The sequence below is a fragment of the Lontra canadensis genome, unplaced genomic scaffold (genome assembly GCF_010015895.1).
Source record: "Lontra canadensis isolate GAN:19392208 unplaced genomic scaffold, GSC_riverotter_1.0 scaffold69, whole genome shotgun sequence".
In the NCBI taxonomy this organism is placed as follows: domain Eukaryota; kingdom Metazoa; phylum Chordata; class Mammalia; order Carnivora; family Mustelidae; genus Lontra; species Lontra canadensis.
The window spans coordinates 4,177,377-4,203,288 of NW_022631063.1; the positions used below are offsets into that span (position 1 = coordinate 4,177,377).

The 25,912-nt window shown below is 38.6% G+C and overlaps 1 protein-coding gene and 1 long non-coding RNA gene across 6 annotated transcripts in view; one reads left to right on the forward strand and one right to left on the reverse strand.

Annotated features, from left to right (window-relative positions):
- The window catches only part of LOC116880907 (sodium channel protein type 1 subunit alpha), a 152,539-nt gene extending 135,965 nt beyond the window's left edge, over positions 1-16,574 (reverse strand). For 3 of the 5 annotated variants that reach the window (XM_032880360.1, XM_032880359.1, XM_032880353.1), the window contains exon 1: positions 16,375-16,574. The gene's annotated coding sequence lies outside the window, so the exon portion shown is untranslated. Of the gene's footprint in view, positions 1-10,553; positions 10,574-12,509; positions 12,610-16,374 lie in introns of those variants that run through there. The other 2 variants (XM_032880355.1, XM_032880357.1) reach the window with 2 other exon arrangements.
- A 204-nt stretch (positions 16,575-16,778) lies between these two features.
- LOC116880910 overlaps positions 16,779-25,912 on the forward strand; it is a 140,998-nt gene continuing 131,864 nt past the window's right edge. Inside the window, exon 1 of the long non-coding RNA XR_004385299.1 lies at positions 16,779-16,892. This is a non-coding gene — a long non-coding RNA (uncharacterized LOC116880910). The remainder of the gene's footprint in view (positions 16,893-25,912) is intronic.

The window sequence follows — 25,912 nt, forward strand, 5'->3', positions numbered from 1 at the left end:
TATTTTCACTGCGCACAACACTCTTTGCCTCTGTATTTTTGTCCACAATCTTCGCTTCTCTTGACAGATCTTCCCTGCCTGCCCCCGCTCCTATCCATACATGGAAAATTCTACCCATGTTTTAGGACACCTATTCTTTCGTCTCTAATGTCTTTCTTGTTTCCTCAGTAGTTTGAATCTTGGTTTTTTTGTGTTAATTAAAGATCTGTTTCACGTTTTATCTTGTGGAGTATGGTTGTTTGTTAAACTGAAGGAATTGAACATGAGAATAAATGGCTGCTCCGATACAGACTGGAAAAGAAAGGCCAACATCCCACCCATGGTACAAAGAGGATTCTTAAGGACTAGTCTGTCATTCAGTACACAAGACATTCCATTCGTCAGAGATGAAGCAGTTTAACACCATTGGTAACTTTAAATATTCCTTATATAAGCCTTGGCTTCAAGGCAAAATATGAGTGAGTGAGTGAGTGAGTGAGTGAGTGAGTTAGTTTGTGTAAGCAGGATCCATGCCCAGTGCAGGGCTCAAACTCAGGACCCTGAGATCAAGATCTGAGCTGAGATCAGGAGCAGCACACTTAACCAACTGAGCCACCCAGGCACCCCCAAATATGAGATTTTTATTAAATTAGTGTGATATACACTTCAAGTCAGACACTCACGAAAGTTGGCAAAAGATAAAGTAAAAATGAAACTCTATCTGTGCTAAATCTTCACATGATTGCACTGTCTCTTTTGACCTTGTGCTGAGAGCTTTCTGTAGATTTCTTACTCACTTCCCAGATTCTAAGCTCCCCATGGCACCAGCTCTGCATTTTATTTACCTTTATGCAGAAAGTTAATTTATTGGGATATAATTTTCTCTTTCTCACTGTTAGCTTTCCAGTTTCAGAGAATAAAAAGATGATTTCCCGCCTTTACTGCCCACCCTTAATGTTAGCCATTCCAGGAGATCCTCTGTCAACTTATCTCAGAGGGTGGGAAGTACACACTGGCCATTTCCTATGTGACAATACTTCCACCTGTGAATGCACAGCTTTGCTCACCTGCTAAGAGGCTTAGGCTGTGCCCTTCCTATGAGAAAGTTTCTAACAAAGGAAAGAGAATGAAAGCATAAGATGTCCTTTAGTCTTTGCCATGTTCTCTCTGTCATGAGAACTGGATCGTGACTTTGGTTCAGCTCTGCTGGGGGCTAACAGCAGCAGTTCACTGCTCAGTGCACCAAAGGAAAAGGAATGCTGTAATGGGACCTCATGGCTGTCAGTCTATTTTGGATATTAAAGAGGAAGAGAGGTCACTCAGATGGAAAAAGCTGCACTGGGCCTTGCTGTCCATCAGTTCCAAGACAGACAGGAGAACTTCCTGCTGTGATTAGGACTTTGAGAGTACAAGGGGAGAGCTCAGCATAGAAAATAAAGAGAATTTTCTACCAAAACGTTATGTTTGATGCCCATCTCTGGGATTTCTGGACCTTCAAGTCAGCTACCTTATAAAAAGAGTTAATTAACGCTTAACTAATTTGGGGTTTGGCAGGGAGAAGGAGCTCATCCTTGGTCTTTGAGACAAAACTTCTAAAGTAATGGTCAAATCATTGTATTCTGAATTGTGGATTCCTTTGCTCAGAATTATAAATGACATTTGAGTTTTAAAGGAGAAAATGTGAATAGATCCTTCTGTAATTTGTTTGGGGATCTAGGCTCACTGAGTGACATGAAGTCAGGTCCTCCCTGAAGGAAAGGGGTTGGGTTACTGGTGTCTGGAGTTGAAACTGGGCAGGGGTCTGACTGTGGGATGGTGTCCCAGAGGATATAATAGTGATGTCACACAGGCCTGAGGGTGGTGGCAGGCCTGATGGAATGGGGATTCCAATACCCATTGCATATGCTGGAGTCAGAATTTGAACCCAGACTTTATGATTCTACATCCACAGGACCACTGTATCATTACCTGGCTTCAAATCCTGGCTTTACCCCCATGTGATTGGAAAATGGAACCCAGCTAGAGAACAGTTCATTGTAAAACTGTGATTCCACAGTAAACATGATTTATCACTTCAGGACTTCGTTTTCAGGTATGGATTCCCCAGTAGTGTGTGTGTGTGTGTGTGTGTGTGTACATATGCACACCATATATATATATATATATATACACACACACACACACATATACATGTACACATAAACACATATATATGTACCTACACACTACTGGGGAATCTATATCTTTATATGTGCACACAATTATATAATATATATTACACAATGATGTACACACATAAATATAAGCATATTACATATACATATACACACATGTATATATGTATATAGACATGTATACATACAATATATAGATAATATTCTGCAAATATTTACTACTAATTCCTTCCTCTCACACAAGCATTTATTAATACAGTGCCGTAAGCAGCCACTATTTTAGAAATAGAAAACACTTCCTAGCAGAAAATAAACTCTTCACTTTTCAGGTTAATTTGTCCTTCTGAAAGTGAGCCAGAAAGGAGTATAGAATTTACCTGTCATTACATAAATAAATGCAGAAAATGCCATCTAGATCCATCTCTTAGGGACCATAGCCAACCTTTTTTTTTTTTTACAAAGTTTAAAGTTACAATTTCTTGCTAGCATAAAATTGGCCTATTGGTTTTAGGCTGTCTCAGAGGTACTAGAAGATAAACATTTAAAACCATTGTTAAGTCCATATACCCCATGAAAGAAAGAGGGAAAAGAGAGAAAAGAAAGAGAGAAAGAAAGAAAGAGATACAGAAAGAGAGAGAGAGAAAGAATTAACTAAATCAGGATATCGACATATTTGAGCCCACCCCACACTGGAATTTACTGAATCAGAGCTGTAACAAGTTTGTGATTTTTTCCACTCAGAGACTGCCATTCTTAAAATCACCTACAATACATTGAGCCTAAATAATCGGAATTATTTTTCTTACTGAATCTATTCTAAAATGTTTCTCAGTAGCTAGAATCTATGTTTGTAGGCACACAGAAAAATATTTAAAATTTTATAAAGTTTCCAGAAAGTCACTAAAATTACTTCCAATTCTTTCTTTCTGGTAGTAAAGGAAAATGAATAGTTTTTTGTTTTGTTTCACGCTTACCACAATGCTGTGTTTTAAAGTGAGAAAGAGATGGAGGGAGGTTGTGGGATCACGAGGGAGGTCCTCTCATGATGCCCAGTCTCCCAAGCCTTCCTGCCATTCCACCCAAAGCAATGAAAACTAGAACTTAATTAGAAATCCACAAATGACCATGTTCAGGGATGCAGTTACTTCCTGTTGGAAGAGTCACCGCAATTTTTTTTTTAATTACATAGGCAGCTGTTGGAGTTGGAGAAGCAAACAGTGGTATTTCTAAACCAAATAAATGGGTTTTATGGGCAAGACCTAGTAATACACAAAGATGATCTCTTGAAAGGGATTTAAATAGATGAATGTAAAGCATCTGATGAGGTCAGCAATGCGATATTGGTTTACAAGGATATTAAATTACAGAATTACTTTTTGTCACTTCATAGAAAATTATTCATTCTCAATATTATGCAACCCTTCCAGCAATGTTTAAAAAAATTACTTCAGTGCTCTATGAGTTTTCAGCTTTAAATCCTTTATTATTTGGGGCCCTGGCTTATTTTTTGGTCTTCTTTCTCCAACTAAAGTATAAGAGTGCATTATCAATATTTACTGAGAATGACAGCAATGTCCTTTTTCATAATAGCAAACTCTTTGCCTTTCCCCCAAATAAGCCAGAAGCCATCACACTTTTAATACCTGGTTTTCTTCCTTTCCTCTCTGGTCATAATCACCCTCCTCCATGCAAACTTCTGCCCTGCCTACATCCCTTAATCTCTTTGAGAGCAAGTACTAGGTCTTATTTCTTATTTTATTCCCAAACACACTCCAGTGTTTCTAGTGGAATGAAGGTATTTGCCAAAGGTGAACAGATGACATCGCTGAATACTGATGAATCAAAATTCCAGAATGAAATTCCACTAAGATTTACAGACAGGATAAAATAACTTTTAAAATCTCATGAGACAGAACCTCAGTTGATGTAAATTTTTCCCACTGCTTCACAGATATGCTTTTGATAATCCTTGAGGAATTGTGGCATCGAAATGTTCTCAGTGATCATCTAGATAAGGGTTCTTATTTTGGATAGAAGGAATGATGTCAAGAGAAGTGATGTGACTTGTCCAAGGTCACATAGCTTGTTTTATACCACAAAAGTCCATTCAAATTTTTTCCACTGTCTAACTATGAAGGAAATTAATATTGAGTGGGTGCCTCAGCATATAAGTAGCAAAATGGAAGTGAGTGGAGTATTTCTAGATACGCCACAATTGATTTTCACTCATGTTTTGACAGAGAGATGGATGTGATGGTGTGTGTGATTGCAGTTACTGTTTACGAAGGTGATGGACTAACCAATATTGGTTTTAGCAAAGGGTAAAGAAAGTGACCGTCCTTCAGTCTCACTCCTCATACTGATCTTAAATATTAACCACAAATGTTCAAGTTCAAGGGCATGAGCACCAAGTACTCAGAGTAACATTGACAGCTTTTAGGAATGCAGATCCAAAAAGAGGCCCAGGAAATATCCAGTAAGCAAATGATCTTGAAGTTCTATAATGTCTTTGAAAAGCTAAAATGTAATCTAAAAATATATTTTTTGTTTCTTCAGTCTAACTAGCCGTATTTACGTGGCTGTTAACTTTCTTATATTGAAAAAATATTTAATATTTCACATGCCTGAGCTTTATGCCTCTTTCTTTAAATACATAAAAGGTTCATAAAGTTTGACTCCTTAAACAAGATCAAAGTACATCACAATATTTAAAGCAATAAACATAAATATTTATGTTTAGATCTACTGCCATGGTAGGATAAAGAAAGAAAAGAAATAGCAATATAAATAAAGGAAAGACATGAGCAACATAAAATAACTAAGTTACTGTGTTGGGTTCTATTCTGTGCTTACATGTGCTCATTCCCTTCTGGTAGATCAATTACACACTATTCTTGGTTTTCGCCTGATCTATTTCATACAGCAATTTCCCCCCTTCCCAAAGAAGAGTCAGCTACAGCTAGTGCTAAGAAAAATATGGTCGACTGCTTATTGGGACCGCAATACCTGTTTGCTATCTAAATATGTTTTTAAATAAAACATTATCACTTCTCTATCTATTGAATTGGTTTAATTAGCTTTTATTTCATGAAGAAAACTTTCTTTACACTAAAATAGCTGATATTTATGAAGACAACTCTTTATTTACAAAATAAAACTGAACTTTGCCATAACTTAACATAATCAAACATGTAGTTCCTTTTTCCCTAAAGGATTTTAACCAACATCTTTTTCCTTTCATGTTCAAAGACCAAGAGCCATCGTCTTTACCAAGAAAAGCTATCCATAATGCCTGCATATATCATTAGAATTATGATGCTGCTGTATTTTTCTGGGAGATTAACATCTTTCCCACATCACTAAGCCATCTCAACCTTCAGAAATCCATTCACAAACTCACCCAAATCATGTATGATTACATACCTTCTATCTTCCCACGGAAAAGCAAGAATTCCAAATAATGGGCTAAGGTCAGTCCAGGGCCCACTTCAGAGCTGCAAGCTCTTCAGAAGAGACTGGTAAGTGACTGGGGGACAAGGTACATGGAGCCGGACGATCACCACATTTAACCTAGTCTGCCTAAATTTCCTTGGAAAATTTGCAGCTTGTGAACTGAGTTACTAGTTATAGGATGGCCCCTATTCACCCTGGATTGCTGAGCAATGGGTTATTTGAGCCACACCTGGATCACTTGGGGCTCAGCTGTGGACAGGCACTGGGCAGCGGCACCCCCCAGGCTACCCACAGTCTCCTGTACCTGCTCGTCTATAGTCAGATAAGAGACAGACTTGTCGACTTGCTAGGGGTTGCTGCAATGAAAGAACCACTTTGTCTCAGGATTTTCCATGACCCTTGAAAAATAAGGAAGCGCAGAGCCTGATACACTTTTTTTTTTTCATGTTCTACACAGTCTCTTTGAAAGTCTTTCACATCCTGGTTGTTATCATTACATCAAAGTAACCTGTTCCACCTCTCTGTGGGGAATAGCAGGTTGAAGAGGCAGGAAAGGGCTCCTTCTGGGTCTCTACCTCTTTAACATATATGGGATGTGATATTTACACTGCTCCCCCACCCCCTTACTCTTTCTTCAACTAAGCAAATACAGAATGTGAATCTTCTCATAACTTCAGCAGTGGTGAAACTCAGAGCTCATTTGCCCTACTTCACATGGTAGTTGCTGTCCCAGAGGACAGCAGTCCCTTTATCCACATCTTCATCAGCCCACAGTCTCCTCTCTAGGGCATCACAAGAGAGTTACCTTTCCATGAAACATCTATTGCTTTAAAATTCTGTAGCTCTGATTTCGTCAAGATCCTGGCAGGAAATAGATGTTACATTCAGAAGCCAGTCCGTGAAAATAATTTAATGGAGAAACATTTTACTATGTAGCTTAGATGGTTGACAAAGCACTCAGGAACTAGTGATGGAGAGACTCTGTGCCACCCCTGGGTCTTAATGGATAAGAGAAGGAAACAGTGGCACCAGATCCTACAGAGAGCAGAAGACTTGGAAAACCCAAGCAGGAGGTTTACCAGAGACAAATGCCCCGACTTAGGCTAGAACGTGGGGTGTGGTAGGAAAGATTCTCTGGTTCCTACTCCTGACTGCCTTGGACTCAACCCAAAAGAACCCAGAAGACAAGGGTTTCCAGATTGTGTCTAACTATGGAGAGCAGCTGTTGGGGCTGCAGGTCTATTCCCTGACCCACCCATTGTGTCTCTGCTCCCTTCTTGGGCTTGGAACTCTGCATTTCCTGCTGGGGCAGCCCCTCTTCTGCTGGAGTAGCTTTTGCCAATGGCTGTCCTCGGCATGCACACCTTCAGACCTCCCCCCTGCTGCATGTCCCAGCCTCATCATCCCATTTTGGCTCCCCCGAACCTACTCTGTGTAGAGTCCCTTCATTCCCACTGTCCTGATTTAAACTTCCTTTCCTTTGAAAGCATCAGGTAGATGATTTCTAAGTTCTATCAGATGTGAAGGGCTGGTGGGAAAGGGGAGGGGAGAACTGTGTATCTCATAGTATGTATCTCTAGTATGTGGTAGGTATGCAGAAACATATTGCTATTCAAACATGACCATTTTCAAATCAAGTCTAATAATGATTTAAGAGGAATAATAATTAAATATGACAGGACTTTTAAACTTCAAAACAGTGTAACAAAGTAGGTATCATTATCATTATTGGGATTTTATAGATGAGGAAACTGAGACTCAGAACAGTTCAGTAACTTGGCTAAAGTCACACATAGGAGGATCTCCAGGTAAGGGGCTGATTAAATGTGGTTTTGAAACCAACACTCTATCTTCCAAGTACCCAATCATAGCCTAAGTTCATATTGTCTTGTTTCATATAAAACTCTTGGCAATATCACATTATTAAAATCAAGATGGCAAGTCTCTGGGACCCAAGTTCAAAAGCAAACAAAGGGGAGAGGACATACCCGCTCCTCGCAGAGCTAGGTTACAACACACATGCTCACATGGACTGTGATAGAGGAAAGGTATTTCTATATGCAGCCAGCCCAAGAGAGTTTTTAGGTGTACAGTAGATCTGCAGACTGGATTTCTGTCAAACGTGTTGAGGGGGTGTCATGTGACAGGGTGGGAGGGTGGCAGATGGCAATTCTTCCTTCTTTTTGTTTTGAATTCTTCAATCTGCCACAGAATGTGAAAGAGTGGATCTATGTTTGGAACTATTCTCACCAAGTCAACAAATAAACTAAGTACACGAGGAGTGGAGTGGAGACGCTTCCTTCAATCTGGCAATGCCTGAGTTTCTAGAAGTCAACATTTGTTAAACATGGAGAGCCTCAGAAAGCAGAACGGCTGATCTTGAGCATTTGACAATAAGCCTGCTCTGGCCAAGCCTCAGGTTGCAAACCTCATACTCGATGAGGACTCCTTTTCTCAGTTCATTTTCTGAAAACAAGTGCTTTCTGGCTCTGCTTCATATTTGGGAAGACACATACCACACCATATTTGGGAAGACACAAACACCTGATACTCTTAGTTTTGAAACCCTGCCTCTCAAAATGTGGCAGTGGGCTTGCTGCATGAGCATCTCTTGGGAGCTTGTGGAAATGCAGAATCTGGGGCTTTTCTCCTCTTTGCTAAAGCAGAATCTGCATTTTAACCAGACTCCCAGGTGATTTCTGTATGCATTAAAGTTTGAGAATCCCTATTGTAGAGGGTAGGGTTGGCAATGACTGTCACAGAGGTTCAGCTCCTAAGCCTAACCTCTTCCCTCTGTACCCACACCATGTGAATCAGCCACTGCTCCTCCCACTGTACCCTAAGAATGCTCACTCTCTTTTGGAAGGCACACTTGTCAGGCCTACTGGAGACAGGTACCTCTCCCCTCTTCTACCAAGAAAATTCCTAACCTACTCTTCAAGTAACATTTTGCATGTCACTTGACCTGTTTGATTTTAAAAATCAAAATTAACTTTCCTGTTTCTCTTCCTTCATTCCTTCCTTCCATTCTGGAGAGGCAATCATGGTAACAATTTCTTTTGAATTTGTCTGAAATTACTTGTGTTTATCCAAGCATCTGAAATATATGTTTTATATATTTTTTCCAGAAATGACATCATACTATCTATTGATGTACACTTTGTTTGATTTACATATTTTATTTCAAATTTTCCCTGTTATTATGTAACATATTACAAACATTATACATAGTGTATCTCAATTTTTTCCCTTGTTATTATGTAATGTGTGTTATAAGGTAAAGAGTATTTTGGTATGCACATAGATGGATACACTAAAAATCTATTTAATCAGTCTTCAAATGATAAGTACTTAGGTTATTTCCAGTGTTTTGGTTTCATTTGTTTTGTTTTGCTGTTACTTCAAACAATGCTGGTGTGAACACCACTTTCCAAACATTTTCCCCACTTGCACAAGTTTTTCTGTGGGAAAACTCATCTCACGAAATGGCTCAGTTGAGTGGAAGGGCATGGGCCTTTTAACTTTGGTAGATATTGCTAGGCTTCTCTCCAAAGGCATGGCATCTTTTTACATTCTGTCAACAGCTTAAGAGACCCGTTTCCCACACCTTTGCCATCATCAGGAATTATCAAGCTTTTTTCTTTGTTAACTAGAAAGTGATATCCAGACCAAGTCTTGACTTCGCTTGGGAGTTTCCCATAGGAGTCTATTAGGAGAAGCACAGAGATGTGGAGAAAAAAGAGAAGATATGTTCTAAGAAGAGGAGATAACGTGTACAGACAGATGCAAGGTTGGGTCTGTAGAAATGGCTAGAGTCTGGAGGGGTGGGCAGATGCCAGACCACACAGGTCCCAGCACACCTGCTGCAGAAGGAAAGACAGAACCCTGTTCATGAGGAGACCAGGAAAGGATAATGTCAAGAAGCCAAAACTGAATATTCTCCTTCTGTTTCCACCAGTTTAAGGGAACCATCTATTTGCTCTAAGGCTACTGACAATATTATTAGTGTCCTCATAATTGGCTTATTTGCTCCTAAAGCCACTTCAGACAAGGTGGATGGATGTGTGTGTGGGGGCGGGGGGAGTGGGTGGCTCATAGCCAGGAGGACACATTTAGCGAATCTGAAGACCAAAACATTTCTTTCAGATGTCCTGATTGTGCTGACTGATACACAGTTTTCTCTGATGTTTTCACTAGAAACTGTACTTTTGAAACCAAAACACTCTTTTTATTACTGCCATGTTCCTTTCTCCCAAATTAGATCATCACAATGTTATCTTTAGGAAGTTTCATATAGAAGATTGATACCTGTTCTATTTTTCTTTGCTTCCCAAAATGAGAGAATCCCAACAGAACACTGATATCTCTTTTAAACATCCTATTTCACTGTTTCACTTCTTGGACATAAAAAACAAAATAATGTCACTTCATCAGAGAACTATAATTTCATTTATAAAACCCAAGAAGGATTAATTTTTCATAAATCAGCTTATTTAACAAATTCCAGATTATGAGACCTATGCAACTAATGATGTATTTTAGGATAAATGATTAAAATAGCAACATTAAAAGTCACTTATTTTTCCTTAATTATCAATGGATACATGAAACAGGTCTAGCAAATCTAATCATCTTGGAATTGGTTGCTATGTCGCTGACCACGTTCCAAAGTTGATCCATTTACACAGAATATTGGAATTAGAGAAATACCTGAGGCATTACTTAATTTGGGCTCTCAGTTGTCAAAGATGTTTCCCTAACTTGTTAGAAATGTGTTTGTCTTTATCTTTAGGTCCAAATTGTTTTTCAAGATAAATTAAATCAGCATAATTCTAAATTTTTTTTCTAGCGATACATACTTTTCCTCTTAATAGTTGTTCCTTCTACTCTGAAAAAAAAAAATTCCACATTTCCTAGGCTTTTCAAATCTCTCAAAGGATTATTTACCTCGATAATATAATCTTTTAAGAACAGGGGCTGACAGGGACAACTGGATGGCTCAGTCGTTAACCATCTGCCTTCAGCTCAGGTCATGATCCCAGGGTCCTGGGATCGGGCTCCCTGCTCAGGGGGAAGCCTGCTTCTCCCTCTTCCACTCCCCCTACTTGTGTTGGCTCTCTCCCTGTGTCTCTGTCAAATACATAAAATCTTTAAAATAATAATAATAACAATAAAGAACAGCAGCTGACCCAAAAAAAAAAAAAAAGTAAAAATGCTGGACACATGGTTGGCTAATTATCTTAGGAACTGCATTTTTAAAAGTATCTTTAGGAGCGGCATAAGCATAAGTAACTGTCCATTCATGGCTAGCCTCATCCTGTTTCTTCACCAGATCTTGACTCATCAGTGCTTTGAACATCAGTCATTGAATCCAGCATCTTTGAGTCCCAGAGCCTACACTAATACCAATGTCTAGTTGCTCAAAAGAGATGGAGAGGACTCCTTGAGACAGCCTGATATATTTGGAAGCAGATGATGCCAAATATAATTATAAACTATTATATTCTGAACACTTTCAGTATGTGAAAAAGACTACTTGATATACATTATCTCTTCTAAATTCTGGACAGGAGATAGGATGATTCTCGCTTGAGAGCTGAAGAAACAGATTTTCAGAGAGGTTTAATAAATTGCCTGTCATCACAAAGCTAACCAGTCATAGAGAAAGAGACAGACTGACAACTTGCACCCCTAACTGTCCTGAGTTAGGATGTAGGTTGAGCACCTCGGCTATCAACAGAAGACTGTAATATTGAGCTGAGTCACAGCTTCCAAAAAAAAAAAAAAAAAAAAAAGTGGAATTTACATATATTATCAAGTCATTTGGAATTTACTGTATTTAATACATGTTTAAATTATCTTCTATTATTGAATACTTTTTTTCTGAATATTCTAAAATGGAATATGTACGGTGGGTGACAGGTGGCATCTACACTTACGGTGAGAAGCATTTAGTAATGAACAGAATTGTCAAATCAATATGCTACACCCCTGAAACTAGTATAATATGGTGTGCCAACTTCACTAGTAATAAAATGGAATAGAAGATCTTTCAAGTTTTGACTTCCTGGGTATTTACTTTAAGCTCAAATAGAATTGGAAGTGACTGTGTGACTCTGGTGTTGGGAAACCAGTTTTTTAACACATTTCTACTTGATGTTGGAAATAACTTCACTTTGTAAGTCTGAGAAAGTCTCTGTATCAAACCAAAAGGTTTTTTTCTTAAGATAAATAAAGAAAGTAGCATGAATGATTGAGTTGCAAAGAGCTCCAAGTGTATGGCAGCCTTAAATGAACCTACCCTTCTGCCTTTGGGAATTTGATTTTTAATTTCGATTTTCCACCCTGGATCTCATTTGCAAGTTGCTACTTAATTGACTGGGGTGAATAATGTTATGAAAAGCACAAAATATAAAGGAACAAGGTAGCAATGATCATTATTCAACATCCATTCAACAAGTATTTACTGAGGCTCAGTATATGCTCAGTGCAGAGCCACGGTCCTGGGTGCAGCAGTGAGAAGAGATGGCCTCGGGGCAGATAGCCTGGTCAGTGCAGAAACTCTGCTAAAACCCAAGTTTTGGTTAGATTGAATTCAGTGGCATCTCTTAAGAAGGGGAACAATCCCATCCTTTTGGAGATTTTGAGAGCATTAAGTGACATAATACACATTATGGTAGCATAAATGCTGTGTTGAAATCATTCTGTCAGTACTTAGTAATACATACAAAGAACAATTAAACCTATTATATACAAATAAGTCAGGGAAAATGTATGAATCCTAGCAAATACAGCAAAGAATTGGTAGCACACATCCACCCTTATACTCCCTGAATGACTTTAGAGCAGAGAAAGACTCTTGAAATAAGTCTTTATCAAAAAACACTTTGAAATTATACTCACCAATGTGTTCAAACTACATACACTATTGAGTCTTGCCTTATGGAATAGTGGGAAGAGAAGAAGATTTGGCATCTGAAGATCTTCAGTTTCATTTTCTTATCTATAAAATGATAATAGGAATGGGACATATCTATAGGGTTGCTATGGCTCTCAGAAAGGATCATCTCCATAAAATAACTTGGAAATACAGATATAATCATTCAAATATAAGCCATTATTTTTGATTAATCAAGATATAGCTATCTGATGCATTTTTTATATCCACGTTTTAGATTAAGTCCCTTAATTCACAAATATCTTAGGATACAATTTGAGTTTGTGGTACATTGTCCTAAAAAGAATTTCTAACACTTGGGAAAAAATATGCGTGTGTACAGGTGTGTGAGAGTGGTGTGTGGCTTATCTACTTTTACCATGCATATCAGTTCCAGAAAATGTTTGGACTGAATGGCTAAATTGTTTGAGGCAACAAGTCTTGGGAAATATCATTAAAATTCTGAGATGCTAGCATGCAAATGTGTAATCTTAAGGGCCAAGAGTTCTTATTCAGTATGACTTCCAAAGACATGTAAATGAACTTAAAGTAGATACCCGTTCCAGTCCCAAGACTTTATGATTTTATGATTATATAATATAACCCCAAAAGCCTTCCATGAAGGGAAGATGGTTCTAAACTGGAGACCCTTGATCTTCTAAGCTCTTTGACAGATCTGGGCATTTACATCTGGATATAAAAGCCATGGAAAGCTGGTCTGCTGTATACACTAGAGGGGGAATTTGGAGCTCCCAGAACACTTTGCAAGAACAGGGTGAGGAGCAGAGATGGGAGAGAGAGGAAGAATGAAGGGAAGAACTCAAATCTTAGTGAAATCTATCAACCCCAAAGATTATTGGTGTAGAAAAATCTCTGGTAGAAACTCATGACAGATAGAATCTAGGTCACTTTTTAAGAGTGATGAGGTAGCATACACGGAACCAGGACTCCAGGATACAGAGGATGTTACAAGATTTTAAGTCCCTGAAATGCTGAAGAAGGGTTTTGGACTTTCACAGACTGTGGGAACTGGTATTTGAACAAATTACACCTAGACTTTCAAGGGGGCAAAGAGGCCTCAGCTTATTCGCGACTTACACAAAAGAGACATATATCTATTTATTTTATGAAGTTTGAAACTGCCTGCTTCCAAAAGAAGAAACAATACCTTTGTTGGACTGTTTCGTATACTATAACTTTACAAAGGGGAGTTAACCTAGACCAGCAAATCTCAGATTTGAAGATGTGGGGAAAGGATGGGGTGGGAATGAGGAGGTGGGAGGGGTGAGCTTGCCCTCAGGGGAGATGTGTTCATGTCTAGAAATATTTGGGGTTGTCACAGTTGAGGGTTGCTAGTGGCACCTTGAGGGTAGAGGGCAAGGATGTTGCTCATTGTACGATGTACAGAACAGACCCCATAATGGAGACTATCTGACCGCCAACGTGAATTGTGCTGAGCTGAGAAACCCTGACATAGGCCAACCTATCATTTCACAAATGAGAAACTGAACATCAGAGAAGGTCAGTAACAGGTGCCAAGTCACACAGTGAGCAAGAAGTCCTTGCCTCCTCAAGAGCTGGAAGGGATAGGTCCTTCATCATTTCCCACCATACCATGTAACTTCTAAAAGCTAAAAATGGAACTGCTGGAACACAAAGCTTCTTATGGACAAGTTTAGGCTGAAGATGTACTAAACACTAGCATAAATCCTTAAAACACAGTACTGCTTACATTGAAAAATCTGGGCCACCAGAAAAATAGAGAATTCAGTTACATAACATACATTTGACTGTATGTAGTGAAAACTATTTTCATGATATTTAACCCAAGTTCTACCCAGGCTAGTGGTTCTCAGACTTTAGCATGCTTCACAGCCACCTGCTGGACTTATTAAAAGACAAGTTGCCCCCCTCAGCCCCTGAGAATCTGCATTCATAACAAGCTTTCAGGTGCTGCTCCTGGTACTCAGGAGACCACGCTTTGAGAACCACTGGCCTAGCATTTGGTAGCTACTCAATCAATGTTGGCTCAATATCATAAGCATTTAATAATATAATCGCACCAAAAAATGTAATCTCCCTTTGGCGTAGATTAATTACTAATGCTACTTCACACTGAGAAGAAAATCATCTAGAGACGGCAGAACCAAAACTAACTTTAGCCTCATTTAACCCATATCTTTTACTTTAGAAATGAACAAGTGAATATAACCATTTAAGTTCCATTAACAGAGAAAAGAATCACTATTAAAAATAGATTTTGAAACAAAAACCATCTATAGATATCTGAGCACTGACAGTGTTATTGTAAAGCCATATGAACTAAAGATTGTAAGTATGACTAAGTATGTATGTATTGTTTTTCACATTCTGTGTGTGAGGATTATTCTGGATGCCAAACTGAGTAAAGCCTGGTCTGATTGGGGCTCTTATGCCAAGCTAGGTCTATGGGGAAAATGCCTATTGACATTAGTAATATAAAAATCAGGCCCTGAGGGACCATAACTGTCTCTTCAAGTTATTTGGGAAAACACGTACATGTTTAATCAATTAAATATAGCATAAAATGATAAGCAATATATTCCCGACATAAATAATCAATGTACTACTGTTAATCATTATTAACAAGTGAAAGGTACCCAGAAGGAAATTTATTTCGCCAACATTCATTTGCATTCCTTTAATTTAATAAAAAATAATGTAAGAAATTGCAGATTCTTAAAAACTACCTGTTTGCCTAGTGATTGAGTGTGCTATCATTGATTGCCCCGTGCCAGTCCTCATTTATGGACACTGAATATTCAGCCTCCCATTTACCTCTTTAACACCACGAGACACTTTACACAGCCTTTATTTTCCTAACTCATGACATCCTGTCCGAAGCACTGAACTTCTCCAGCCAAGGGCACCCAGGAAGCCGAACCCTCTCAAATGTGCTGCTCCTGTCTTGAACTTTTTAAATACCCACCCATCTTTTAAATTAGGTGCCATCTGTTGTATCAGGATCTCTGGTTAAGTCTTATTAAAATTCCTTGCCAGTATCACACCGCTGCTGCAGTCTTACCCTGCTACTTCTCCAGGCTCTTCTGCAGTGTTCCGTAAGAGCCTGCTATCCTAACTAATTCCGGGACCAGGACCCGGGGTGAGAGTCTAAAACAGAATCAGTGCTATGCTGTTTCTAATTTTACTCACAGAGTGAATAACTGTTCATGTCCAATCTGGGATCATGCCTCCACGTCCCCTGAACACAGGACAGTCTGAACCAGAGCAGTTAGCCCGGCATCAGCAGGGCCAGCTAGTATCAAATGGCGCTTTTACTGCAGGATTCACCTTGGAACAAAGTAGGCAGGATTTATTATCTGTTGAAGTCACATCACTGCCAGGTTATGACGCCTTCACTCTCATATTGTCACAAACAATCACCACAGAAGACAAACGTGGGAAAACATCAAGCTTATTTACAAGGAAAGCAAATTTGCCATCAGACAAGGGCAACAGAACAGCCAAGGACTGCAGTAAATCTCTGAGAGCTAATAGTGCTTTCCAGCAACACCTCCCAGCAAATGGATTGTATTCAGAGTTTAAACAGCCACAGCAACATTCATTCCTCGATGGCTAGAGAAGGTGCTTGACAAGCAAATCCTAATTTATGATTCATTTACTCCCCGACTGTCTTAAAACTAGGACTGCTACCAGACTTCCTATGCTTATTCAAGCATGCTGACAAAACTGGACTCCCTTTGTAATTTCTCTCGGCACCTCTCAGCATGGCTGACGGGCATCTGCCAAGACTAGAGCATACAAACCACTGAATCATGCAAAAATATTTACCCCCAAAAGATGTAGTAAAAGCTCAGCTTCCTCCAGCTTCCATAGTCCCTGAAGTGTTAATCTGAAGGAAGAGTTCCATGAGTTTTCACAGGCCAGCAGTGTGTCTCCTACACTTGACCTAGACAGCCTTACATAACGAAGCGTCGGGGCTGGGGAACTCGCTGAATGTCATCACCAGCAAGAGGAAGAAGTATTGGCAGCAGCAGGCAGGCGGCAGGCTGGGAGTTTGCATGGAATCATGAAATCTTGTCTTTCTCTTTTGAAATGTTTCGGAAGGAGAGTTAAGAATAGCTCGGAAACTGGTCTTGTTGTTTTTGTGGGAAGAATGACCAGAAGCGTAAAAGCTAAATTTTGCAGCAAGTGCAAGGCACTGCTCTCAGTGCTTGCAGTAAAGCTAACAGAGTGAATGGCTGTCTATAAAGTACTGAGCCATGACACCTAAGATGAAGGGAATGGTAAAGCAGAGTAATGACTCAAAGCTGCCACCGAGAGCTTCTGACTACCTTTAACTCATTGTGGTGAGTAGAGGGGAATATGTGTCTGTGTAATAGAAATAATAGTTGGAGGTGTGAGCTGGTTTGCAGGATAACTGTAAGAGTGGTAAAGAGTGTTTATGTTCCTTCAACATCTTTTCGCAAGCAAGACAATGGCATTTGAAATCTTATCAAATTCAGAAGGGGGTGGGTTAAACTGGTCATGCTTAATGAATTTCAGTTCAGGTATTTTCATGAAAGACATAAGCAAATCAGGTTAGCTCTCTATGGTGGTGGGCAGGTAACTGTCAGGTGTGTTCATTAATTACTGCCATTGTTGATACTAAAACGATAGGAAGTTCAGCATTCAGATTTTGTATACAATGAATCTTTCCTTAGAGTTTGAAAGCAGTTTCTCAGAATGGGGCAAGAAGATCACTGTGCTTTTAGATAAGGTTTGTTACAGTCACTCCTAGATATCTGGAGGATACTTTTAAACAGCAAATTAAAAACAGCATATTCTCCATCTAATTTTCATTCAATTATCTCAAGTGTGTGCAATGCAAGTTGTGTTCTTAAAAGCTAGAAATAATAAAACCAGCCCTATATTCTGATCCTGAGTACAATGATATGACATTATTAATATAAAATGATATTATATTGTTTAATTATATATAAAATTGTGGTTTGATACGGGATGTGGGCTAAGATGTATAATTCCCGAGGCAACAGAAATAGAGAAGCCATGCATGATTTAAAAATAATATTAATGTGCTGCTCTTAGCTGGGAAACTTATCTACTAATGCATCACACTGAGAATAGAGCAGGGAAATAAGAGAATTTTAGGACTATGGAACAACACGATGATCTAATTCCACTACATCATTTAACCCCTATGGAAACTGAGGTCAAAATAAGTTAAATGATGTGTTTAAGGTGACTCCAAAGAAGAGGTGAATGGAATGTGGTTTTTCTGATCCTCACTCATGTTTTGCCTACCATCCTGCAGTAAACAGTTGTCCTCTAGTACTGGTGTAAAGGCCTGATGTTCAATGATTTTTTTTTTAATCATAGAAATGACAGAAAACAAGAGTAGAGTAGCACAAAATATCTGCTATTAGGAACAGTCTGAATTTAGAAAATCAATTTCGGCAGTGGATGGAATGAAAAAATTTTACTCAAGCATTTCTCACAATCATAATGAACATATTGGCACAATATTTAATTAAAATTTTCAAATTATGAAATGGTGTTCTGAACATGTGACAACAGACACTACGCTGGTAGTTTAGATCTTTTTATTTTGTTAATGTTGATTGTGGAGCTAGGCTTGTCCCTGACTTGGAGGGCTAATGTACATGAAATAAACAACCCAGAGAAAGCAAAGAACTGGAAAACAGTGTTTTAAAAAAGATTTGGTCTTATTACTTTCAAGTAAACTGAGCTCTTTGTCAGGTACTTTTTTGATCCTTGCCTCTCTGCCCCCAGCACTGTGCTTACTGGAAACCTCAGTAAATGTTTACTGCATAAATAAATGGAGGGATGAAATGCATTCAAGATGATCCATAAATGAGAGTTGCATATGATCTTCCTTAGTAGTCTTCCTTGGTGTCATTTTAAAGAGCACAGAAGAAGACTTATGAATATACCAGTTTGATAACTGCCAAAGTAAATGAGTGCTTCTGAGATACTTGTTTGGAAACAGTTCTTATTTAAAAAAAAAAAAACAAAAAAACAAAAACAAAACAAAACAAAACAAATCAACAGCATTCTCCTTGCAGTCTAGTTGGATCAACTTGGTATAGGTTTGGCAGCTCCTAAGAGATAATCCAATTTTCATTAGATTAACCGAATAGAGGTTTTGTTTTTCTCAAGTGACGTTAAGTGACATTAAGGTAGGACTTCACAGTCCTGGCAAGATCCACAGTCTTCAGGCGTCTAAGCTAATTTTTCCTTCCTTCTAGCCATCTTTAGCACATGGCTGTTATCCTCTGATTTGTTGCCTTGTGGTGTCAAAATGGCTGCCTCTCCTCCAGCAGCCTGAGTAGATTTCAGGCAGGAAGGTAGGAAGTGCAAAGGACAAAGCACAAGTTCCAGGTAAATCAGCTTTCTCCAAGAGCTTTCCTGATTACACACACATTGAGACTTATTCTAATGGGTCATAACTGTGAGAAATGCCACTCTTCCTAGTGAGGAGTCTTCAAATAATTGTCTTTTTAGCTGAGCTTATTGCATTTCCCAGTTGAGCTGGGTTCTGTTTTTAAGGCAAATGGGGTTGCTTCCCCAGTATCCATTTTCCCTTAGTATATACTTTTGGTAGTTCTGGTAAAATCCTAAAGCATTTGGCATGATCGTTTAGTCTAAGTTGATTTATCTTCCAAAAGAAGGAAAAATCTTCTCATTTTATATCCAGATCTTCTATGGAAAAAATTATTCTCCTTTTGCAATGGAACATTACTTGGGTAGCAATGGATTTATAATTACATTGGTGTCAAATAGATGCAAAGAGAAAGCTGCAAACAAACTTTCCAGAATGAGAAAAGAAAATAATTCCATATGCCATTTACCCCATATCCACCCCCAAAATAAGGTTGTCTGAAGTAGTTTCTTTCTGAAAAGATTCTGACTATAGAAGAATGAATGGATACTGAATTAAAGCTCTAATCTGTGAAATTTCTGCAATTGCTAAGTAAAATGGTGTCTCACTAATGTAGAAGAGAGGCTTTCGCTTTGTTTTTTTTTTTTTAGTTTCGCGTGTTGTCTTGCTGGAATTAGCTAGATGAAAAGCATGTGGCTCTTCCTGCTGAGCCATGGAAAGATTATGCGACATATTCCAATTAGGTCACAAGAGTGTCTCTCTAAACAAGCTGTTCTTTATATTGGGACAAGGAATAATATGGACATCTTTAAAAGGACCTGGAACAGGATGGTTCCCCAGATCAAAAGTTTCACTTGAAACATGTAGAAAATTCCTGGCCAGACTGGGTTAGAAATTCTCTGATTTTAGGAGGAAAAATGATGGCATTTTTAGTTTCTATCAAACTCAACTTTTATATGGAAGATAGTTGACTTTGAACCCAAGTCACAAGCACCGTGAAATAACCTATTTGGGGGGGAAAAAATGGAATATTATGCTAGCTTCTACTATACTGCAAAGCCACATGGAACATGGTGCTCATTTCAGTCTCTTAACAGGAATAGAGGAAATTCTTTGCAGAAAAGAAGACTATATCCAGCCTGACTGAAGACAGCCAATTAAAGTATATTTAGTATCCAGAGGGTATGAGTTTTACAAGTCACAAACTCAAGGGAGAACAAAACTGGAAATTTCTCTTTACCTATAAATTAATTTAATTTCTATTTTAATGTCCCGCTTTTGCCTAATGGCAGAAAATTTAATTATTTCTAGGTCAGCTCAATTGCTTTAGTACTTTTTCAGTTATCTCGGGTTTAGCTCAGTAAAATGTAAGATTTTTATCTTTGTCCTTTATATTGATTAGAATGACACTAGTTTCAGCAACAAATATACCCAAAAGTATTAGTGGCTTAACACAATTAGATGCATTTCTTACTCATGAAAAGTTCTATGTAGTTGTTCCTGGTTGGCAGGTGGCCTTCCATGTTTTCATGTATGGATCTTGGATCCTTCTCTCTCGTGGCTCCTCTAGCCTCTAGGTACTCTGAGTCAGTCAACGGAGGGAAAAAGACTTCATGAAGAATTATATGTATCTCTTTAGCCCAGAAATGACACACACAGCTGTCTTGTATTTAAATGGTGAGGAATAGTCATGTGATCCCCTTACACACAGTGGATGGCTGAGAAATGTTCTCCCTAGCTGGGCAGCCACTTCTCAAAAAGGAGCATGTTATTGGGGTCACCAAGCTATCTCTGCCTACTTTTCATCTTGGCAGTAATAACTTAAAAAATATATCAATGATATATTCTGCCAATTATAATTGATTGGCAGAAATTGTCAAGAAATGATTTCTTGACATCAGAGAACTGAGGATTTAACCTGGAGAAAAAGAGATAGTGCTCCTTGTGTTAGTGATTGATTACATTTGGCCCCTGAAAATGGGATCACATCCTTTTTCTTCTACCCACAGAGATCAGAGAAACTGTAGTATAGATTTCCAAATCTTTCCATTGTAATACCTGGAGTTCAGGTCTAGGATTTTTACATTCTAAGTAAAATACCCCAAATTACAGCAGTCCCACATGCTTTGAGAAACATGGCTGGTCCACATGAACCTTGAGAGGTTGGTTTCTGATCCAGAAGGATCTGATCCTAGCATCCAGTGAATGATTGGCTGTCACTTGGGTATTTCAGGAAGAATGCAAGAAGACACAGGGAAGAAGGGGTTGAGCCCATACTGAAAAACCAGAATGTTCAGAAATTCTCAGTAGACGTCCTCCTGGGTCTTGTTAGCCAGAACTGTTCTATATGCACTTACAGGAACAAGAGAGAAGGCTGGGAAAGGTAGCCTTCAAGTTGGGCTAATAAATGTTTCCAACAAAACTGGGGTTCTCTTAAGGAGGAAGAAGGGGGAAAAGGATAACAATGTCTGGCTCAACTTTAATAGGTCAATTAATCTGCCGAGGTAATTATAAGCTTGTCTTCACTTCCCAGAGGGCTTAGTATCAGTGGTGTGTGTATGAGAGAGAGAGAAAAAGAGCAAAAGAGAGAGAGACTAGGTTTATTGGCGCTGTGGGGATGAGCATGAGTCCCTAGGCAATTCAGAGACTACTTTCATTTAAATGGTTCTGTAACTTGGTAGCTAGTGAACCAGAATGTCTGTAGACTTATACTTTTGCCTTTCCATATTTTTTCAGTCTTGGATTCTCTTCTGAACTTGCTAGGACATATTCAAAGTAGGTGTTCTATTTAAACTGGGAAGAAGCACCCTTTTAAAAAAGTGTCTGTTCTCCTTCCCAGCTGCCTCTCTTCATTAAACACATACTCTCCAGAGTTTCTAAGTTTTTGAGTAAAAAGGAGAATCATCTAGGTCAAAGTAGGTGCGCAGATGGGAGGATGGGAAAAGACGGTGCCTGGGAAGAAGAAAGAACCAGGTGTTCAACATTTGCCCTTTTTGGTGTTTTTTTCTTTTCCAAGTTGCTTTCCCAAGTGGGATCTAAGAATGTGCAAGCCTTGGTGCATTATCCAATGCATTAGATTATCTCTAAGTTAACCCTAAAGGGATGGCACAACTGCACTGTCTTTTCCTCATAAGGCCCCCCACATGCTATTTCTTAACAATCTCCACATAGTTAGGCATACTCGGGAATTCCCTTTTAGATCTATGAACAATTCTCAGACTAACTCAAAAGAAACGATTTACTTCCCCACCCGCTTATTTTGGCCAGTGTTCCAATCTCATTGAGTTGCTTGCAGATATGAGAAAGCTTTATGTTATCTCATACCTCTATGAATTTGCTTAGAATGGTCTCTCCATTGGAGTCACTCATCTCCGCTCACCCCTACAACCCTGGCTTTGTGTTGCCACCTGTAGTCCTTTCCTGGATCAGTGAAACATAGTAGGTTTAAGGACCAGTTTTTTAAAATAGCAGGTCCTTATCCCTTCACACCCACCCAGGCAGAAACTATTACTGCTTGTTGGGATGTGACCATGACTTAGAAAGATCTAGTGTGCTTATATTATATGTTGTTAAACATACTTGCTTTCATACTACCTTCCTCAAATAACTGGCTATTTAAAAACCAGGACTGTGTTTTATTCATCTTTGAATTTCTAGTACCTAAAGTGGAGGCTGCTTGGGACACAGTATGCATTCAATAACAACTCCTTGTGATTAAAAATTGCGATTATTAATAACAAGGAAGATGAACCCATATACTTTAAGAAAGCAAAGCATAAACATGGATTTATGAAATAGAAAACACTAGGAATAATAACATATCCTATAAAAAGATGTTTCATTTGTTAAGAGATCACCAAATTTTCCTTGAAAATGTCAATTAATAGTTGTCTTTACATTTGGTTTTTCCACCAAAAAAAATCTATTCTTAAAATAAGCATTATCTATATTTCAGAACTCCAATTGCAGTCAATGGCTTGACTTTTTTGTTAATGATAATCTGGTTATTGTAACAGTTCTACTTTGTTTTCTACACATTTTATTAAATCCATATGTAGGAGATTAAAATACTTCCTTTTTTGAGAAGCTAGATTTGGTCATCTATTTCAAAAAATTACAGATATATTATATATTATTAACAGAGTATAAATTAAATGTTTTTGTGCCATGCATGCTGTAGTCATCCAAAACTCTCACAGTTGATTTATCATTTTATTCTTACAATATGCTTGTGATAGGTGTTAGATTTCACCAGCTCATCCTGCCTCTTCTTTTATTGAAAAACGATGGACAAAGGATCCCATGATCTTTCCAAATTCTCACGGTCAATTTGCTGACCCTTTTCTTCTAATTAATTAATATTCTTTTGGACTTTACATGTTTTTAGGGTGGGCCTCTGTGCCGTTCTATGTGCTGGGTCAAGTTCGCAGTTGTCTCAGCAAATCAAGCTGTCAACAACCACCCTGTGTGCCCCGCCCTTTATAGCTTCTGCAGCGTCCTCAGATTTTCAGTCAGAATTCCAAATTAAGCTATTGTATTTGGAACCCAGCTTTAGAAACTCTGTCTTCAAATAGCTAGTCTTGGCTCCCTCACACATTGTGATGTGAAAATCTGAGTACAGGGAGTTCTAAAGGAGCAGCGCTCCCTTTCCTGAAGGCCAGCATTTCCCTGGAGGTAGGGAATTAAGATGTAGATGCTGAACTGGATACCCAGACCCATTTGTTCCTTTTGCCTTATCTCTTTCTCACTCCTCCACTTTCTAATTGGAGACGGACTTGAAAAAAATCATGGCTTGCCTGACAGCCTAGTTGTCTCTAGGGGTAGGCTACATCACGGGGCTTCTCGACCAGGGTCGCATAAGTGAACCATCAAATATCAAAATGAACAATGAGCATCCCCATTTTGTTTTTGCAGGTATAGCTGGATTATAAAAAATTTAACGTGTATTCCATTTAGCAAAACCTCTAAACATGTTCTTCATAGTGACATTAGAGATGCTGAGTCATCTTCTTCCTGCCCTTTTATGTCTGAAGAAGTTGATGAGAATGTTGGACTCCTAACAGACAAACATGAATTATAATTTACATTTGTATGAATGGGCTTACTCCTTTACAAAGCACATTCATGCATTTCATCCCCTAGAGACCTAGATCCTTACAGGATCCGGATCAGCATGGAGGTCTGCATGGCAGCTGCTGACCTGACCCATCTCTCTGTTGAGATGAGCCCAGGATGTATCCTGAGACCTGGAATGCTACGTCCAGTGCTCTGCAGGGCATGTCACACTGCAGGAATCTACTAGTCAACTGGAGGGCCACACGGATGTGAGGTGTAAAGTGTCGGGGAGGAAAGTCCAGTTCTGACCCCACCCCTGCCACAGGGAATCTCTGCTACCATTTGGACCTCCATGTGGCATTCTGGAAGAGAGGCTCAGGATTTCAGAGAGGGGCTCAGACGTGAGATCCAGTGATGAATAAATCTTCAGAAATGCCAAACTCTGTTATTATTCCAAGTAACAATTAGTCCCAGATGATTTTTATTTTGGGGAAGAAGATCTCAGAAGTGATTAGTCAACTAGCTGCACAGCTGCAAATGTCTTTGGATTTGAAAACATTGTCCTTTTTGCAGAGGACAGGCAACAAGGATCCAAATGCAAGCAAATTTTGCATATACAAAAAACTACTCCGTCAGCAAGCTTAATTAGGTAGAAAAAGTTTGTCTCTAATTCCATTATAAAGGCAGATTATACATCAGTCAATCATAGGATTTGGAGGCTGGAAGAAACCCCAATTTTGCTATTGCCCCAAATGGCTAGCTTGGCAAATACAGAAGACAGATGAAATTTGTTTCTGATTAGTGCTCTACAAGAAAAAAAATTATTTCTATACTAACACACAATATTTCTTTACTAATATGAGACAATTTTTTAAAATGTAGTATGTTAATAGTTTGATATTTAATCTTTGACCCTAATGAATTATTAGTCTTTAATAAACAGTAACATTTAATATATATTAATGAGTATTAAAAACACTATTTCTTAACATATGCTTACTTTACAAAACAGAGCAGAGGAAATATTACCTACAAGAAATGCCATTTCTTATTCATATTCTCTCTGTAATCCTGGTTCCCTAGCATCTAGCACAAATTTTGTAGGGGTAAATTGGGAATAATAACACCTCTCTCGTAGGATTGTTGTAAATTTCAGTAGGAAAATATTTGTTAGTCACCGAATTGTGTTGAGTGGTCGATAAAGTCCACTTCTATTTGTTGTTTCCCTCACATAAATGTGGGAGTTTTAATCCCTGGTCACCCAGAAGGAGACTACTTTTAGCCAGGTAACCCTTCAGATTAAACTAAATTGGAAATCTTTTCTTTGAGCTTCTTTTTTAAAAAAGTTTATTTTTATTCTCACTTCTCTGTAACAGCAACGGTGGGAAGCCTGGAAATATCCCTCCATGGAGAAACCTTGCTTTCAGCATGTGTGCTAACCAATAATCCACTGATGATTGAATTTTTCAAGTATTCTGCTTCTGGAGTACCTAGCCATTTGTTGTATTCATTCTAGCTATTAGCAAGGAATATTTATTGACTCCCTACGCACACCTATCTTCTAGGAAATACAACTGAATCCTTCTGGAATGTTTATAGTCTGGAGAATATATGATAATATTATACTGTATGATCAGTATTGAGTGCTTTAAATACAAAGCATTTTGGAATTTGAAGGAGAACAACATCACCCCCTCCTTTGGGGGTGTGAGATATCTTCTTGGAGAAAGTAGGATTTGGATAGAGAAGTGGAGGGGGCGGATTTCAAAGAGAAGAACATGGAGAAGGTGGAGTGGTTAATCTTTCTTGAAAGAAAACAGGAAAGGGAGGATTATTCCAGAAAAAAAGGACTAGGCCAGTTTATTTAGAGCCTGAGGGTTTGTGCATTATCATGATTAATCACAGGAACAG